At 39.7% G+C, this 19,739-nt stretch overlaps 1 long non-coding RNA gene across 1 annotated transcript in view; it reads right to left on the bottom strand.

Moving 5' to 3' along the window:
- The window catches only part of LOC108406251 (uncharacterized), a 54,406-nt gene extending 34,950 nt beyond the window's left edge, over positions 1 to 19,456 (bottom strand). Inside the window, exons 1-2 of the long non-coding RNA XR_012125062.1 lie at positions 19,288 to 19,456; positions 3,349 to 3,429 (exon numbers count right to left, since the gene is read on the bottom strand). This is a non-coding gene — a long non-coding RNA (uncharacterized lncRNA). The remainder of the gene's footprint in view (positions 1 to 3,348; positions 3,430 to 19,287) is intronic.
- Positions 19,457 to 19,739: the final 283 nt, after the last annotated feature.

The raw sequence follows: 19,739 nt of genomic DNA on the forward strand, positions 1-19,739 counted from the left end.
ATTCTCGTTCTTTCTCTTCCTCCTTCTCTCTCCTTCTCCTACATTCCCCCCACCCCCACATGCCCCTTCCCAGTTGAGTACTCTCAGGGTGTTCATTTCTGCTAGGTTGTCCTAGGTAATACCTATAGGGTAGGTATTCAACCTCTTTGCAAATTGTGGATAGATACAAACAGATTCATAGATACTAATGAGACAGGGACTGTGAGTGTAGTCAGAGTAGGGTGAGGGCCTCCGGGGAAAAGCAGGGCGGAATATTTTCAGTCAGAGCCATGTAACTACATGCAAGGAACCCCACCCCCACCCCCACCCACCCCTGCTAAAACTCTATGTTTAACATTGAGCTTCTAGAATCATTCTTAAGTAAAATTAGTTAATGTTCCCCAGATAAAGAAGAGTAGAACATGTTTTATTATGCTAACCATTTAATATCATGTGTAAAGTTCCCTTTAGCATACTAAAAGGCCCAGGCCTATGTGCTGTCTTTCTCCTTCAGATCTGATGAAGTGATTTTGCAAACTGGGCAACTAATTTAGCAAGTAAGCCCGGGCATTAACAACACAGTAAAAGGCAAGAAAGATTCCACCTTAAAGATAAGATTGCATTTTAATAGGCAAGACGTTAAGACGTTAAAAATTCTTCACTTACTCTTTAGCAAACAATACCTCAGCCCACCCTGGGGTCTGAGCAGGTGGCCTTGTTTTATATGACTCCAGACCAAGATGCTGGTATCCCACGGAGAAATCATCAGAGGATGTTGCTTGTGTTAATTCTAAATATTCAGAGACCACTTACCAAGTCCACACCCCTAAGCTTTTTTCACAGTCCCGAATATCCTCAACTGCCTATAAAACCCCTAGACAGTGCACCACCACGGACTCTCTTGTCCCCTCCTGGCATGAGCCGGGAGCTCTGTCCTTTCACTGTATCTCTAAATAAAAGCCTCTCCTACCTTGACTGTGAAGCTCATTCTTTGGCTCCACAAACAAGAACCCCGGCATCACTAACAGATGAAACATTTGTTTTTCCAGATAATATATTAGCATAACTGTAGAGGCAATGTCTTAATCAAAGACTAGTTCAAAGACAGACCTTTTCTAAAACCTGGCACAGTTGCATATTGTGGCTGGAGAGAGCAGATGTTTGAGGCGGACAGACTCTCCAGGCCCTCTGAGATCCCACCAACAGAAGCTCAGTTGTGCATTAAGATCAGTTGTCCATGACTGAAGTCAGCCTGGTAGACTTGCTTGATCAAGGAGAAGATTATGCTGTTTTTGAACTATACAGGACCTATCGCCCTCGCTGGGTGAATCAGCATTGATGCTCAGAAATCCATCAGGGTATCTCCTTGCAGTATAAATCAATAAAGGAAGATCATGGAATTAAACCATGTACAACCAAAAAGTTCAAGTTTCTTTCATGGGAGAGCCATTCTAGGTTGTGATCATAATGGGGTATTAAGTTGCTTTATGGTGTATGCTGGGATATTTTTCATTCTCCTTGCCAGATTAAGCAGCTGTCTTTACCAATAAATCTTGCCAAGTTTGCCACTGTGGAGGAGTCATCTGGTTCAAAGTAGAACTGTGCTTATAACCCCAGGAAAAAATTTTTAAAATCTCTGCTCTCTCTTAAATAGCCTCAGAGCAAGACATGTCAAAAATCTTACTTTGTATTCCACGCTCCACATTCTTGCAGTAAAAACGTCCCCCTTAAGAGCTAACTCAAATCTTTTGCCACAGTCTAAGCCATTTTCCGAGCATGGCTAAAGTGAGAATTCAGAATGTAAAATCCTTTCTCCAGCTTGAGGGGAGCTGTTATGTCTACCTAGACTTGAGCAGGGTCTCCCCATAAATAACATCTAAAGAAGGGACAGACAGAGAATAAATATGCGCAGTATTCCTTTGGACTTTTCTGGCTTCTGAGAAATGAGGGTATATTTTATAATAAAATATGGCAATGAAGATGTTCCTCAGGAGACCCTGGTGATGCACCTGTGTGACAGGGCAGGATGGGGTGCGGGGTGGGGGTGGTCTTCCTCCAGAGCAGAAGAAGAGAGCAGTGCTGGGTGACCATGAGCTCTGCTCCACTTGGCCACTGTCTGGGGATCCCTAGCCTCATCCTGGCCTGAGCATTAATCTCAATCCTGCTTTTTCCACAACTGCTTCCTCTCCCAGCTTCCCCTGCTGGCACTGTGCTCCAAAGCTCCGCATTGAGGAGGCAGCCTGCCACCGGGAGCCTGGGCAACAGCCCTAGGTGAGCTGATTAGCTTTTAAGAGCAGACCTCCACCAGACAGGCAGGAGTCTAAAGAGTAAATAGAGGTGCTGGCCCTGGAATTTTTTTTAAAGGCCCCCGAGGGGTTTCTTCACCGGTGTTTGAATTTCTATAGAAAAGTTCTGTGAAACTCTTAAATTAAACCAAGCTGACCCCTTTCACACCCGGAGTTATTTGCAGTTCACAGGTCTTTGGAGAGTTCTAGTTTGCATACAGTTGAAAATGGGTCCCCTTTGGTAAAGGTAACCTCCTGTGGGGCTATTTGCATCACACTACCTTGCTTTCCTGTCGCTTTCAGAGGAAGCTCTGAAATGGAAGTCAAAAGATGTGATCTAGTCGTACACAGGCCTTTGTGTTTCGGCACGGGGAAGGCGCCGGTAGGAATAACCTAGGAAAAGCCAGCTACTAGAAAGCAAATAAACGAGTTCCCTCTGTAATTAAATGCATTCTTCAGAATAACAACTGAGTCGTAGGAAGGGAGCCAGGTGACACCCTCCTCCCCCACCGAAACCAATGGCCTTTGCAGCTTTAACAACCCCGATCAGTCAAGAAGACTGGCAGTGATTATAGCGCCCAGTTCCCGTTTTGCCCCATACCGGAGGAGTAATTAGGTTTAATAGCTTTCAGTGCCTGCCATCTGGTTTGCGTCAAACTCAAATCCGCCGCTAGTTCAGGGTTGCCGATCAGCACCTCGGACTTAGCCCTGGGCCTCTCTTCTACAAAACTGCGGTTAAGTTTGGTATCACGGCAAGTGTTAGATGGATGAAACCCACACAAACCTGATTTCCTGTGGCTGAAAATGTGCCCCTCTTTCCCAAGACTGGTAAACTCGGCTGATGTTTAGGGGAAACTATGTGTGACTTATTTATCAAGTAAAGGAGGATGGCTCGCTGGACAAGCCTGATTGAATCACAGTGACTGAAAGCTGAATTCCACAGTAAAAGTACAATAGACGTTGTAATCTAGAAGCAGGGGGAAGGTGGTAGAAGAAGGGCCAGACTTATATTCAGGAAAAAAAATTGGCTGATATTATACTTCACCCCTCTGCTCCTTTCTCTGCAGGTCGGTTGGAAGCTCACCATTCTCTCTTCCGGGTAGGAAAGTATAGTTGGCCCTGGAGCAGGGCAGGGACCTGGGACGAGCATCCGAACTTTTCCTGCCTGTGATGAAAAATGCCAAGATATAAACAATATAGTAAGAACAGGAAGGACTCCATCTTAAGGCTAAGATTCCATTTTAAAAACCAGGGAGTTAGGAGGTAAGATTCCTAACATATTCTTTGGTAATCAGAAATTAACCCACCCTATCTTAAGGCAGGACAAGCAGTCCTAACCGATTTGTTCCCAGTGCTTGAGGGAAACCACTATCTTGGAGAGGAACTGGATCAATAAATTCTTTGTCTTAAGTGTTAAGTTTCTTCTACAGAATTATCTGGAGGACTGACTGTGGATAGTGACATAATGTCTCTCACTGGAGACAGACATCATGAGACCACATGTCAAGACTATACCCCTCACCCCCTGCCGCCCTTTGTTTCATTCTTGAAAGCCTTAAAAGAGAATCCTAAGCCCTTAAGTGCACTTCCTCTCTGTGGTTGCTTACACTCCCCTTTCTTCGAGTGTGTACTTTTTAAATAAAGCCTTGTCACTGTCCAATTTACTGTCTACTGTCTCTGTGCTCTTCCAGGGGTAAGTGTCTTTGTCACTTTGCTATTTTATTCTAGTTTCCAGACTTAAGCACAAATCTTCACTCGTTCTGTCTTACTTCAGACAATTAGGGAAGTGCTACTGAGATCTCTGATTTGGGCTTGCCAGTTCCTGTCACTTGGGTGACCCAGACAGGACTGCAGCTGTATGATCATGCTCTTCAGTAGCCTGCCTGGAAATCTCCTTTCGTTGCCTTTGGGAAGTTCTCAGAACATAATCTCACTCCATCCAGCGCTCTGCAGCTCCCCCAAATCCAGGGTGGTAGGGGCTTAGTTCCCATGCCATGCAGATTCAAGTGGACACTGGACACCAGGTGATCTGATTTAGGAGTTGGCAAGGGATCTGTGCTATGTCGAGCAGGAGTTCAATGATCTTCCCTTTTCTTCCTCTGCTCTTCCTTGCTCTCTGCTGCCCGCAAGGCAGGTGCTATTCCCTGCTACTCTCACTTTTATGAATTCCTTCCTTACCTACACTCGTCTGACCTGCTTGAGAAATCTTTCTCTTTCAGAGTCAAGAACTCTGCCCCATCCAGGGTGAGGTTTCTCTTAGTGCTTTTACCTAGTGCACAAGGAGAGACCTCCCCAGATCCAGATGCCTGACAACAGAGTAGCTGTTGGTAGTGATAGTGCTGGAGTATGATTGGAGTGGGGAGGAGGCCAGTAAGCAAGAGGATTTCAGAAGAGAAAGGAGCCATCAATCACGTCTTTAAGTCATTTACACCTTACTTGGAAAATATGACAAAGACACATGAAAAAGACAGGAAAACCCATTCATGCAAAAGATTGTGTCATCAACACTTGATACATGGTAAGCACTCAACATGTGTGAGATGAAAGAATAAGTGGGTAGAATAAAAGATGGCTGGCTGGCTAGTACTTTGGTAGGAGAAGAGGTTGTCATCACTGAGGCGTTCTGCTGGAAATGAAATTAACTGTCCATCTCTTGCTTGGAAGAAAACCATGGGCTGTATTTCTTAGTAGTATAGCCAAATATGAATACATTTAAGATTAGGTAGTATATGGTGACTAAGCCCCTTTATCCCTATGCATTAAAATTATACTTAATTTAAGCTTCAGGCAAAAAAAGTCTATGCATGTGATACAGAAATTAAATTATAAAATGTAGAAATTGTCAAGTGCCAGTTTTGTGTAGTCTAAGGGCATGCACAGGGAGAACAAGGTGTGTTGGCAACAGAGAAAGAAGTGACTAAGAGGATTGGCACCAAGCCCTAAAGACAGGAGGAAAAAAAGTAAGTCTGTATTACATTAAGTTGGAGGTACTTGTAATGGGAATCAACATTTTTCTGGGCCTGGACTCAGTCTTTGAAGATCTAGGTCACTGTTGCTCTCTCTGGGAAACCTTCCTGAGTGTGTAGTCATTCCTTTCTCTGCAATTCCCCAGAGCTTCGTACTGCATTGCAATCCATTATTTGCCTCCCTTTGCAAGAGTAAAAATCCAGCACATATCAGTAGTCAACAACTGTTTGGTCATTATAGATCAGGAGCTAGTTTCCTTCAAATAAACCATCTTATGGAATCCTTGCAACACTCTTTAATTCTCATCATATATATGAGGACCTCAGGCTAAGAGGGCCTGTGATGTGTGTGGTAAGAGTTAAAGTCAGACTTCAAACCAGAGGTTTCCAGACACCAGATCCACTGCTCTTTGTTCCATAGCAATTCCATTCTCTAGAGCAGTGCTTTCCAATGGGATCCTAATGTAAGCCATATGTGAAATGTAAACATTTTCAGTAGCCACATTAAAAAAAAATAAAGGAAACAGGTCAAATTAAATTTTTGTAATAATATTTTTATTTGAGAGTAAGTTTTAGGTTTACAGAAAAGTTGTGAACATAGTACAGACATTCCTGTTTACCCCAAACCCAATTTCCTTTAGTCTAACATCTTACAGTAGTATGGTATACTTGTCACAACTAATAAATCCATAATGATACATTATTATTGACTAACATCCATACTTTATTCAGATTTCCTTCGTTTTTACCTAATGTCCTTTTTCTGTTCTGGGATCCCACCAAGCCTTCTATCATGTCTTCTTAGATTCCTTTGATATTGTAGTGTCTCAGATTTTCTTTGCTTTGATGATTTTGACAGTTTTGAGGATACTGCTCAGGCATTTTGTAGAAGGTCCCTGAATTCAAGTTTGTCTGATGTTTTTCTCATGGTCATACAAAGGTTTGTGATATTGTGATTTGTAATAAATATACACTTGGTCTTTGTCCCTGTCTCTGGCACAGAGCTCCTAAAACCCTTAGTATTTCATGGGTGATAAGAGCAATAAAGTTATCTTGCTATTCATAACAAATCCCGTTTAACCACATCTGGGTTTATGTTAATGAGGCATTTTTGGAAAGCACTTAAGGATGGGGGCTTGTTGCCAGAGGAACCAACCATGTGTTTGGAGGATTGGAACATTCAGTCCCACCATCTGAACTCCAGGGAGGGGAGAGGGGCTGGGGATTGAACCAATCGTTAATCACCAGTGATTTAATCAGTCATCCTATGTAATGAGCTTCCACAAAACCACCAAAGGAGGTGGTTCAGAGAGCTTCCAGGCTATGAACCAGAATGCTTCCACGTACAGGGCTACAGACTCCACAGGGAGAAGCATCTGTTCATTCCTGCCCTTTAATATACTTTGTAATAAACTGGTAGTCTAGTAAGTGCAATGTTTCTCTGAGTTCTTTGAGCTGTTCTAGCAAATTAATTGAAACCAAGCAGGGGGTCGTTGGAAGTCCCAGTCAAAAGCACAGGTGACAACCCAGACTTTGGGTTGGTATCTGAAATGGAATGGTCAAGGGGTCAGTCTTGCAGGTCTGGGACCTTAACCTGTGGAATCTGATGCGGTCTCCATGTGTATAGTATTGGAACTGAGTTCATTGCTTGCAGTAATGGTAAAAACACACAGGTCATAGAGGTTATGAATGTTCGGGGGGAAGACCACGGCATTATACTGGTTTTCTCATTACATTGTATCAAGGGTACATGACTTACCATCGTTGATGCTAACCTTGATTCCCTGGCCGAAGATGTGTTTGTCAGGTGTCCCCACTGTAAAGTACTTTCCCACCTTTTACACACTGTACTCTTTGAAAGGAAGACTTGAGGAAGGGATATCTACATAAATTATTTGGAATTCTGTGTGGGAGATTTATCTATTCTCCTTCATTTATTTGTTTACTGAAAGTAAATAAATGTACCATTCATTTCTATACAGTCATAACTATTTTAATAATATTAATTTAGATATATATATTTTATTTAACCCCACAGATGAAAAATATTACCATTTCAATCCATAATCAATATAAAACATTATTTACAAGGTGTTGTTCATTTTGTTTCCACAAAAAGTCTCCAAAGTCTGACAGGTGATTTATACTTACAATACACATCAATTTGGATGTTAAATTTCATCAGAGATACTTGATCTATATTTAGACTTAGAATTTTATGTTGAAGAAGTAGGTTCACATAGCAAGTACCTAAACATACCTAAACATTGTCCAATAGTTGAAGCAGATATCAAAAAGGCATTTTCCTTTAGTGTTTGTATCCATTTAACAAAATTGGTTAATCTTTTTTGGTACTGACTTCACAGGAATTCAAAACTACATTCCAATGAAGTAAACTCACTAAGTCTAGTGTCAACCTCGGTATGACTGCCATCAAATTCAAAGTGGTATTTTATAAATGAAAAGCATCTATAAATGTATCACCCTTAACAAAGTATTATTCAGCATTAGTTTTGGCAGCAATCTATACAGTACTGTTGGTTCTATGTAAATTATAATTGTTATCTGTAACATGGTGACTCAGAACTAATTGCCAAATAATTACCATTGAGTTTTATTATGAAAAGTTCCTATTTCAACATAAGTTCCCACACTGTCTTGCTAGGTCACAAATTAGTTTTTACTTTCCTGGGAGCATCACAGTTAGCTCATTTACATGCAGTGTCATATGAGTGAGAAAACATAAATCACACTGTCATTTTTTTTTTGGCATGAATCATACTGCCGTATTTTTGGTCTTTGATTATTGAATATTTGGCAAGCATTTCTTTTGTTTCAAGAAAATCGTGAATTAGAGTTAACATTATAGTAAATTTTTGTAAAACTCTTCTGCAGCTCAGCCAATAAGCATTTGCAGAGAATACAAGATAGTCTTCTGTTTCTTTCAACAGTTTCATGAATGGATCATTTTTCATAGCATTTGCTTATATACTGAATGATTTTAAGAACTCTATCCATGACACTTTTAGTGGAATCTGCCTTAAAAATAATCACAGATTTCAATATGTATCACATATTGGTATAAAACAGTAAACAGTCTCTTTTATTAGTATTAATAATAATTATTTTGTTAATATTAATACTAATTGTTAACAAATAATGTGAGTATTAATAGTGCCATAAATTCAGATTTTTTGATCTAATGTATCTAAAGCAATGTCTGTCATAATAGGAAGTAAATTTTTTTTCCATATTTTAGCTAAAGTTCTTTGATACTTCCAAAGATTTGAAATAGCTCTGCCAATTCCCATTTTAGGCTGGGAATTGGTGTTTCTCTATAATTTAGAAACCCTTTGAGACAAAAGATAACCCAAGTATTAACCAGTCTGTGACTTACACAACTCAACCCAAACTAATGAAAAATACTTGTAATTTTTCCAATTTTGAATCAATTATTCTTTAATATTAGCAAGATTTTGGCTTCTATATGCTGTTGTGTGGTGGCTTAACATTTTTTACAACATCTTTTAAATTTTTCTTCATAATTTTCCTATAAAATTTCAATAACTGAAATAACTTATTTTTACCATGTCTCCATCTAAAAATGGTGTTCTATTTTGTGTTAAGTATCCAAACCAGAGTAACAAAGTCAGCTCCTACTGAAAAATCATTTAACATTAAATGATAATCAGCGAACATTAAATCTGATTTCAGTAAATGATTTTCACTGAATGCTTCTGACTATTCACATTTCTTACCCATTCACAATTTTTGCTGAAAATGTCAGTTAACTTTGCCTACTTAATTTTGTATAACTTTGTTAATGCAACAAAGAAGCAGTTTTTCAGTTTGCTCTGCTGCAGCAAATTGCAATTGCCATTCTTTGTAAAAACTCCATCTTCTTCCAGTGTCTTTTTTTTTTACATTATATGAGGGTCATAACACTGGCTTCTAATTTCCACTTGATTCTGCATGAGTAGTATGTCTTCATTTTAAATTAAAAACCTTGCCCATACATTCTTTTGTACTAGAAAAATAATTTAGTTCTATTATTACAATAAGTCTTTCAGTTTATTACGTATGAGTTCCATAGCTACCCTGCAACTTCTGCTGTCTATATATAATATTCAAATAAACATATTACAATGTTACATTTGTGCATAGGAAAAAAAACATTAAAACTGAATCAAGCCATTGACACCTATTAGATTGGTCATGCATTTATGTGTGTGCTAGAAATGACGCATGGGCCAGAAACACATACTATAATACAGTATTATCTTACATAATGCAGTGGGTGAAGTAAAATGTAATCTGCTAAAACAATAAAGTAAGGTTTATTGGGAACATAGTTTATATTGCTTTAATTTTTTAATTTAAATTAATTAAAGTTAGGAGGTGGGAGCCAAGATGGCGGCGTGAGTAGAGCAGTGGAAATCTCCTCCCAAAAACACATAGAGCTATGAAAATATAACAAAGAAAAATCTTCCTAAAATAGAGACCACAGGACACAGGACAACATCCAGACCACATCCACACCTGCAAGAACCCAGCGCCTTGTGAAGGGGAGTGCTTTTTGGAAATCTTAAAGGGGCAGGACAGGTCACTTAGACCAGAATCAGGGAATCTGGGGATCTCTGGGCACTCTAACCCCCTGGGCAGCAGGGAGCACAGAGGCCCCTTACGGAGATAAATAGTCTCCTGGCTGCTCCCCCTCCAACGGGGCTCCACCATTTTAGAGGAACAGCCCCAGCCAGGCCAAGCCCACAGCAACAGTGGAGATAAACCCCAAAGCAACTGGGCAGGAAGCAGAAGCCCTGTCTGCGCACAGCTGCCCAGCACAAGCCACTAGAGGTCGCTATTCTCCAAGGAAAAGGCTACAAACCAACAAGAAGGGAAGCTCTTCCAGCGGTCATTTGTACCAGCTCTGCAGACTATCTCTATCACCATGAAAAGGCAAAACTACAGGCAGACAAAGATCACAGAGACAACACCTGAGAAGGAGACAGACCTAACTAGTCCTCCTGAAAAAGAATTCAAAATAAAAATCATGAACATGCTGACAGAGATGGAGAAAAAAATGCAAGAGCAATGGGATGAGATGCAGAGAAAAATGCAAGAGCAGTGGGATGAGATGCAGAGAAAAATGCAAGAGCAGTGGGATGAGATGCAGAGAAAAATGCAAGAGCAGTGGGATGAAGTCCGGAAGGAGATCACAGATGTCAGGAAAGAGATCACAGAAGTGAAACAATCCCTGGAAGGATTTATAAGCAGAATGGATAAGATGCAAGAGGCCATTGAAGGAATAGAAGCCAGAGAACAGGAACGTATAGAAGCTGACATAGAGAGAGATAAAAGGATCTCCAGGAATGAAACAACACTAAGAGAAATATGTGACCAATACAAAAGGAAAAACATTCGTATTATAGGGATACCAGAAGAGGAAGAAAGAGGAAAAGGGATAGAAAGTGTCTTTGAAGAAATAATTGCTGAAAACTTCCCCAAACTGGGGGAGGAAATAATCGAACAGACCATGGAATTATACAGAACCCCCAACAGAAAGGATCCAAGGAGGACAACACCAAGACACATAATAATTAAAATGGCAAGGATCAAGGACAAGGAAAGAGTTTTAAAGGCAGCTAGAGAGAAAAAGGTCACCTATAAAGGAAAACCAATCAGGCTAACATCAGACTTCTCAACAGAAACCCTACAGGCCAGAAGAGAATGGCATGATATACTTAATGCAATGAAACAGAAGGGCCTTGAACCAAGGATACTGTATCCAGCACGACTATCATTTAAATATGATGGTGGGATCAAACAATTCCCAGACAAGCAAAAGCTGAGGGAATTTGCTTCCCACAAACCACCTCTACAGGGCATCCTACAGGGACTGCTCTAGATGGGAGCACCCCTAAAAAGAGCACAGAACAAAACACACAACATATGAAGAATGGAGGAGGAGGAATAAGAAGGGAGAGAAGAAAAGAATCTCCAGACAGTGTATATAACAGCTCAATAAGCGAGCTAAGTTAGGCAGTAAGATACTAAAGAAGCTAACCTTGAACCTTTGGTAACCACGAATCTAAAGCCTGCAATGGCAATAAGTACATATCTTTCAATAGTCACCCTAAATGTAAATGGACTTAATGCACCAATCAAAAGACATAGAGTAATAGAATGGATAAAAAAGCAAGACCCATCTATATGCTGCTTACAAGAAACTCACCTTAAACCCAAAGATAAGCGTAGACTAAAAGTCAAGGGATGGAAAAACATATTTCAGGCAAACAACAGTGAGAAGAAAGCAGGGGTTGCAGTACTAATATCAGACAAAATAGACTTCAAAACAAAGAAAGTAACAAGAGATAAAGAAGGCCACTACATAATGATAAAGGGCTTAGTCCAACAAGAGGATATAACCATTCTAAATATATATGCACCCAATACAGGAGCACCAGCATATGTGAAGCAAATACTAACAGAACTAAAGAGGGAAATAGACTGCAATGCATTCATTGTAGGAGACTTCAACACACCACTCACCCCAAAGGATAGATCCACCGGGCAGAAAATAAGTAAAGACACACAGGCACTGAACAACACACTAGAACAGATGGACCTAATAGACATCTATAGAACTTTACATCCAAAAGCAACAGGATATACATTCTTCTCAAGTGCACATGGAACATTCTCCAGAATAGATCACATACTAGCTCACAAAAAGAGCCTCAGTAAATTCCAAAATATTGAAATTCTACCAACCAATTTTTCAGACCACAAAGGTATGAAAGTAGAAATAAATTCTACAAAGAAAACAAAAAGGCTCACAAACACATGGAGGCTTAACAACATGCTACTAAATAATCAATGGATCAATGAACAAATCAAAATAGAGATCAAGGAATATATAGAAACAAATGACAACAACAACACTAAGCCCCAACTTCTGTGGGATGCAGCGAAAGCAGTCTTAAGAGGAAAGTATATAGCAATCCAGGCACACTTGAAGAAGGAAGAACAATCCCAAATGAATAGTCTAACATCACAATTATTAAAACTGGAAAAAGAAGAACAAATGAGGCCTAAAGTCAGCAGAAGGAGGGACATAATAAAGATCAGAGAAGAAATAAACAAAATTGAGAAGAATAAAACAATAGCAAAAATCAACGAAACCAAGAGCTGGTTCTTTGAGAAAATAAACAAAATAGATAAGCCTCTAGCCCAACTTATTAAGAGAAAAAGAGAGTCAACACAAATCAACATAATCAGAAATGAGAATGGAAAAATCACGACAGACTCCACAGAAATACAAAGAATTATTAAAGACTACTATGAAAACCTATATGCCAACAAGCTGGAAAACCTAGAAGAAATGGACAACTTCCTAGAAAAATACAACCTCCCAAGACTGACCAAGGAAGAAACACAAAAGTTAAACAAACCAATTACAAGCAAAGAAATTGAAACAGTAATCAAAAAACTACCCAAGAACAAAACCCCGGGGCCGGACGGATTTACCTCGGAATTTTATCAGACACACAGAGAAGACATAATACCCATTCTCCTTAAAGTGTTCCACAAAATAGAAGAAGAGGGAATACTCCCAAACTCATTCTATGAAGCCAACATCACCCTAATACCAAAACCAGGCAAAGACCCCACCAAAAAAGAAAATTACAGACCAATATCCCTGATGAACGTAGATGCAAAAATACTCAATAAAATATTAGCAAACAGAATTCAACAGTATATCAAAAGGATCATACACCATGACCAAGTGGGGTTCATCCCAGGGATGCAAGGATGGTACAACATTCGAAAATCCATCAACATCATCCACCACATCAACAAAAAGAAAGACAAAAACCACATGATCATCTCCATAGATGCTGAAAAAGCATTTGACAAAATTCAACATCCATTCATGATAAAAACTCTCAGCAAAATGGGAATAGAGGGCAAGTACCTCAACATAATAAAGGCCATATATGATAAACCCACAGCCAGCATTATACTGAACAGCGAGAAGCTGAAAGCATTTCCACTGAGATCGGGAACCAGACAGGGATGCCCACTCTCCCCACTGTTATTTAACATAGTACTGGAGGTCCTAGCCACGGCAATCAGACAAAACAAAGAAATACAAGGAATCCAGATTGGTAAAGAAGAAGTTAAACTGTCACTATTTGCAGATGATATGATACTGTACATAAAAAACCCTAAAGACTCCACTCCAAAACTACTAGAACTGATATCGGAATACAGCAAAGTTGCAGGATACAAAATCAACACACAGAAATCTGTAGCTTTCCTATACACTAACAACGAATCAATAGAAAGAGAAATCAGGAAAACAATTCCATTCACCATTGCATCAAAAAGAATAAAATACCTAGGAATAAACCTAACCAAGGAAGTGAAAGACTTATACTCTGAAAACTACAAGTCACTCTTAAGAGAAATTAAAGGGGACACTAATAAATGGAAACTCATCCCATGCTCATGGCTAGGAAGAATTAATATCGTCAAAATGGCCATCCTGCCGAAAGCAATATACAAATTTGATGCAATCCCTCTCAAATTACCAGCAACATTCTTCAATGAATTGGAACAAATAATTCAAAAATTCATATGGAAACACCAAAGACCCCGAATAGCCAAAGCAATCCTGAAAAAGAAGAATAAAGTAGGGGGGATCTCACTCCCCAACTTCAAGCTCTACTACAAAGCCATAGTAATCAAGACAATTTGGTACTGGCACAAGAACAGAGCCACAGACCAGTGGAACAGATTAGAGACCCCAGAAATTAACCCAAACATATATGGTCAATTAATATTTGATAAAGGAGCCATGGACATACAATGGCAAAATGACAGTCTCTTCAACAGATGGTGCTGGCAAAACTGGACAGCTACATGTAGGAGAATGAAACTGGACCATTGTCTAACCCCATATACAACGGTAAACTCAAAATGGATCAAAGACCTGAATGTAAGTCATGAAACCATTAAACTCTTGGAAAAAAACATAGGCAAAAACCTCTTAGACATAAACATGAGTGATCTCTTCTTGAACATATCTCCCCGGGCAAGGAAAACAACAGCAAAAATGAGCAAGTGGGACTACATTAAGCTGAAAAGCTTCTGTACAGCGAAAGACACCATCAATAGAACAAAGAGGAACCCTACAGTATGGGAGAATATATTTGAAAATGACAGATCTGATAAAGGCTTGACGTCCAGAATATATAAAGAGCTCACACGCCTCAACAAACAAAAAACAAATAACCCAATTAAAAAATGGGCAGAGGAACTGAACAGACAGTTCTCCAAAAAAGAAATACAGATGGCCAAGAGACACATGAAAAGATGCTCCACATCGCTAATTATCAGAGAAATGCAAATTAAAACTACAATGAGGTATCACCTCACACCAGTAAGGATAGCTGCCATCCAAGAGACAAACAACAACAAATGTTGGCGAGGCTGTGGAGAAAGGGGAACCCTCCTACAGTGCTGGTGGGAATGTAAATTAGTTCAACCATTGTGGAAAGCAGTATGGAGGTGCATCAAAATGCTCAAAACAGACCTACCATTTGACCCAGGAATTCCACTCCTAGGAATTTACCCTAAGAACGCAGCAATCAAGTTTGAGAAAGACAGATGCACTCCTATGTTTATCGCAGCACTATTTACAATAGCCAAGAATTGGAAGCAACCTAAATGTCCATCTGTAGATGAATGGATAAAGAAGATGTGGTACATATACACAATGGAATACTACTCAGCCATAAGAAGTGGAAAAATCCAACCATTTGCAGCAACATGGATGGAGCTGGAGAGTATTATGCTCAGTGAAATAAGCCAAGCGGAGAAAGAGAAATACCAAATGATTTCACTCATCTGAGGAGTATAGGAACAAAGGAAAAACTGAAGGAACAAAACAGCAGCAGAATTACAGAACCCAAAAATGGACTAACAGGTACCAAAGGGAAAGGAACTGGGGAGGATGGGTGGGCAGGGAGGGATAAGGGGGGGGAAGAAGAAGGGGGGTATTAAGATTAGCATGCATGGGGGGGAGGGAGAAAGGGGAGGGTGGGCTGCACAACACAGAGAGGACAAGTAGTGACTCTACAACATTTTGCTAAGCTGATGGACAGTAACCGTAATGTGGTTGTTAGGGGGGACCTGATATAGGGGAGAGCATAGTAAACATAGTATTCTTCAGGTAAGTGTAGATTAAAAATTTAAAAAAAAAAAAAAGAAAGAAAGAAAGAAAAGGGGGATTACTCCTTAACAGGATAAAACTATTGGTAAATCAAAGATCAACGCATGCTTTAAATATCCTTAATGTTGATCACTTAAAGGGTGTCAGATGATCAGCTATGGAGGTACTCTTTTCTGATAATATTCCTTTCTCTTAATTAAAAAAAAAAAAAAAAAAGCAGTTACTGTGTGCTGACCTCCAATGAGTTCTGCACAGTGGTATAGAGGGCATGTCAAAGTGTGGGCAAAGGGTCTGTTTGTTTCTACGCAGAAGATCAAGGCCTAGCTTGGATATCCAGAAAATGAACTAAGATACGATATGAGGAGGAGCTTCCGGCATCAGCACTCTCTGGAGGACTCGTGCCGGGGGATGATCATCAAAAAGCCTCCACAGTGACCGGACGATGCTGCGGTTGTGGCTGCATCCAGCCCACCGTCTCCTGGACTTGCCATAAGAAGGAGGAGGGAGATGTCTAGGCTGGCATGTGCATACAGTGAGACAACGAATTTGACTGGATCTGTACTGTTGGAACTCAACCAGGAGTTGGGAGGGGTGCAAGTTGTAGCACCCCAAAATCTCATGACTATAGACTATCTATGGTTAAAAGAACATATGGGATGTGAACAGATCCCAGAAATGGGCTGCTTTAATTTGTCTGATGGTTCAAGTACAGTTGGAAAATATCCATCATATCATAGATAAATTTTCACAAATGCCTAGGGTGCCTAAATGGTTTTCTTGGCTTCACTGGAGATGGCTGGTAATTATAGATTTGCTTTGTTTATGTCACCGTATTCCTATTATGTTAATATGTGTGTGCAAATTAGTTAGTAGTTTAAAACTTATACATACTTAAGGTACTATACAAGAAGATATGCCAAAGAAATAATCAATCCTCCCAAGTTTCCTTCATATGCTACATCTATAGCTTTTCTTCTTCCTTCCTAATTACAAACCTTAAATAGAATTCGTGCCTCATATCGAATTTACCGAGTATCATAATTCCTCCAGGTGGTAAAGATACCTCGAGACAAGTGCTGGGCATAGAAGCCACAGGGCATAAATCTGCAAAGAAGTAAAAAGCTAACCTTTGCAAACAATATGGCTTCTCTCTCACTTACCAACTTTACATTTCCCTGTATGGCCCCGGAAGATGACTGGTTAGCCAGAGACGGGTAAGATTCCTCAAGGGAGGAACAACCTAAGACAGGCACAGTCGCAGGGGGGCCATCAGGTGAGAATTTGGGGATCAACAGAGGTGAGGCTCAGAACCTCACCCCCCCTGCTTTGAGAGAAATCTTCTGCATCCGTGGATGTCTTGCTGCCCTTGTCTAGCCTGGATTAATACTTAGTCCATAGGCACACACCTGATCATCTGATCATCTACATTTGCCTTCTTACAGCACTAAACTATGTTTTCTACCTTTATCTTGCATCTACCTACCACTTCAGCATTTTATTAAAAATAAAAATAATAATAATAATAGGAGAAATGTGGGATCAACATATAAATCAAGTACAAAAATCAAATGAATATTCATATTTGACCTGATGGTTTATAGGTCATATTGCATGATCAAAACCGAAAGTTTCTGTGATGAATGCCCTTGTACTGTTCACCATGTAAGAATTTATTCACTCTGTAAGAATTCGTTCACCATGTAAGAACTTGTTCGTTATGCTTCAGAAGATTGGAGACTGACGAGAATTAGGCTTGAGATGGATTAATGATTGTACATTGAGCATTGACCCCCCTATACTGAATTTTATTGTTGTTAACAACCATTTGATCAATAAATATGAGAGATGCCCTCTCAAAAAAAAAAAAAAAAAAAAATTAATTAAAGTTAAATAAAATTAAAAATTCAATATAGTTACACAGAGTGTATTGTAAGTGTTCACTAGCCACATGTGGCTAGTGAATACCATTATTAACAGAGCAGCTCTAAAAGCCACAGTCTACATGGTCTGACATTTATTTCAAGGTCAAGGTTTAAAGAGAAGAAAGCCCTTAATCCCTTAACTAGAGGGAAAAAATGAGTAGAGATAATTTATAGGAGTTTTCTTCTTCAGTATGCTTCGTGTAGTTTTGTTCCATGGGAAAAGTAAGAGAAAAGCAGAATTAGAAAAAAAGACGCTTGTAAAGTATATGTCCATAAAGTAGTCAGTAGCTGATTCAACTCATAGGAAGTAAATTTTCCTGTATTTTATGCCAGATCTCAACCTAAGGCAGGAGGGATCTAATGGCAGACACGCTTCCTTGGGTTTAGGATGTGAAAGAGAAATTTGTCTTGCCCTGTGAATGAATGACGATGACGAAGAGAAAGATTTTGACCCACCCACTATTCCAAAGGATCTTGTAAAGATCAGAGCCAGGCAATGATGGGATGCACTGCCTTACTTGGGCTCAGGGTCTCTGCCACTGGATGTGTTCGACTAGAGGTTGAGTACAGAATCTCAGATGTTCCAGCATCCCATGGAGGAATGGACCTGGGGGACCCAGAAAGTCCACTCCAATCTTGACATTTTGTAAGTCAAAGTCAGAAAGGGATTAACTGGATTTCTTTTCTTTTAGATTCAGATGCTTACTAGGTGTTAGAATTTACCTGTATTCCTTTTTTTGGTCTGTGAAGTGGGTAGTGTTTTTGTATTTCATCCCAAATCCTAACTAGCAGAACTGTTCTGGTCATATAGATAAGCAAAATCCTTTGACAATTTCCCTATTGACTAATGCATGACTCACTTTGAGTCTATTTATGGACTTAATACCCTTCTCACTCCCAGAGCAGATTGGAAGCAGCTCACGGTAAAAACAATATACTTATGTACTTTAGAAAGCAGTGCGAAATAAAGATTGTGTTAGGGTAGCATAGTTATTTCCAAAGAGAGAAGAATCCATCTCCCCTGCGTCATTTTTATAAGATTGATTGGTGACTTGAGCCCAAGGTGTTTAAATTTAAATCAATTGTCTGTTAATGACACGGATGAGATTATCTTACTTTCAAAACATAGTTGCATATTAAATTATCTGAACACTGTAACAACTCACCCATCCTTGAAGCACTATTTCTGAATGTAAATGAATAGCCAAAGTCAAAACAGAGGAAAGCAACATGACAAATTTCAAATTAACTTTTCCCAAATGCACAGTGTTTTCACATATTTAATAGATTTGATGCACAGCTGCTCTAAGCAAGAATGTGCTTTATTAGAAAACCACATCAACTGACCTAATATAATTAAAATTGTTTGCTGCTACCATGTGAGTAATATGTTTTTAATTCATTGATTTACTTTAAGGCTCTTAAGCTATTATTTAAGAAATTACATTTCAAAGTCGTGTTTTACATTTAGAATTCACTCCCCTTTTATCCTTCCATCATTAATGTTGGCCTAGATAAATGTTGATGCAGTCTTTATCATTATCTCTCTTTTCCATTATTTCTTCTATCCTTTATCTCCACAAAAGAATCTACCTTGGAGAAGACCTTGATATTGGGGCTCATCACCCCAGTCAAGATCCATGGAGGACTGCCACCCGTTAGTCTTCACCTCTAATCCATGGATGGTCCTCCTGACCACATGCTTTGTAGCTGCTGCCACCCAGAGTGGGACACACACACATCTCTACGGGTTGAGGCAGAGACAGTGAGGAAGTGCAGGCACAGAGAGAGAAAAGACAAGGCATCGCCTTAGAGTGGCTGAGTCCCCAGAGGGAGATGGGGGGCAGAATCAGTGAGTGGGCACAATGGACAAAGCAATAATAGCCTAGACTCTTCACCTGTCCTCCAGTTGTTCCAGGGAGCAGTGGCTGCAGAGATGGCTCAATGTCTGTCCAGGAATTCTTTCCCACTGGGCACTGCCTGCATGTGATTCTTCCCAGCATCCAGATTCTTGCTCTTTATCCTTCAGGCAAGACCCTAACTACTCAACTGAGACTTTTCATTCAAGAATTCCTGCCTTTGCTCTACATTTCTAACCACGCTTCATGTCCCTTGCTGTCCACTTCCTTCTTACAAAGAGGGAAGTGGCCTTCTAACCTTCCTCATCTACTCAGATTTCTCACTCTCCCTTCTCTTTTACTTGCTCTCACATTGCTAATTTAACTCCGTAGTGGTTTCTTCTTGGATTCCCATGTGAATTTATCAGTTTTATACAGGCCATTATGCAGGTTAATAAGTTTGAAAGCTGATCCCAAGAGTTCAGTAAAATACATTTTCTTGGTGTAGGCTG

This window comes from Manis javanica, chromosome 14 (genome assembly GCF_040802235.1).
Source record: "Manis javanica isolate MJ-LG chromosome 14, MJ_LKY, whole genome shotgun sequence".
Taxonomy (NCBI): Eukaryota; Metazoa; Chordata; class Mammalia; order Pholidota; family Manidae; genus Manis; species Manis javanica.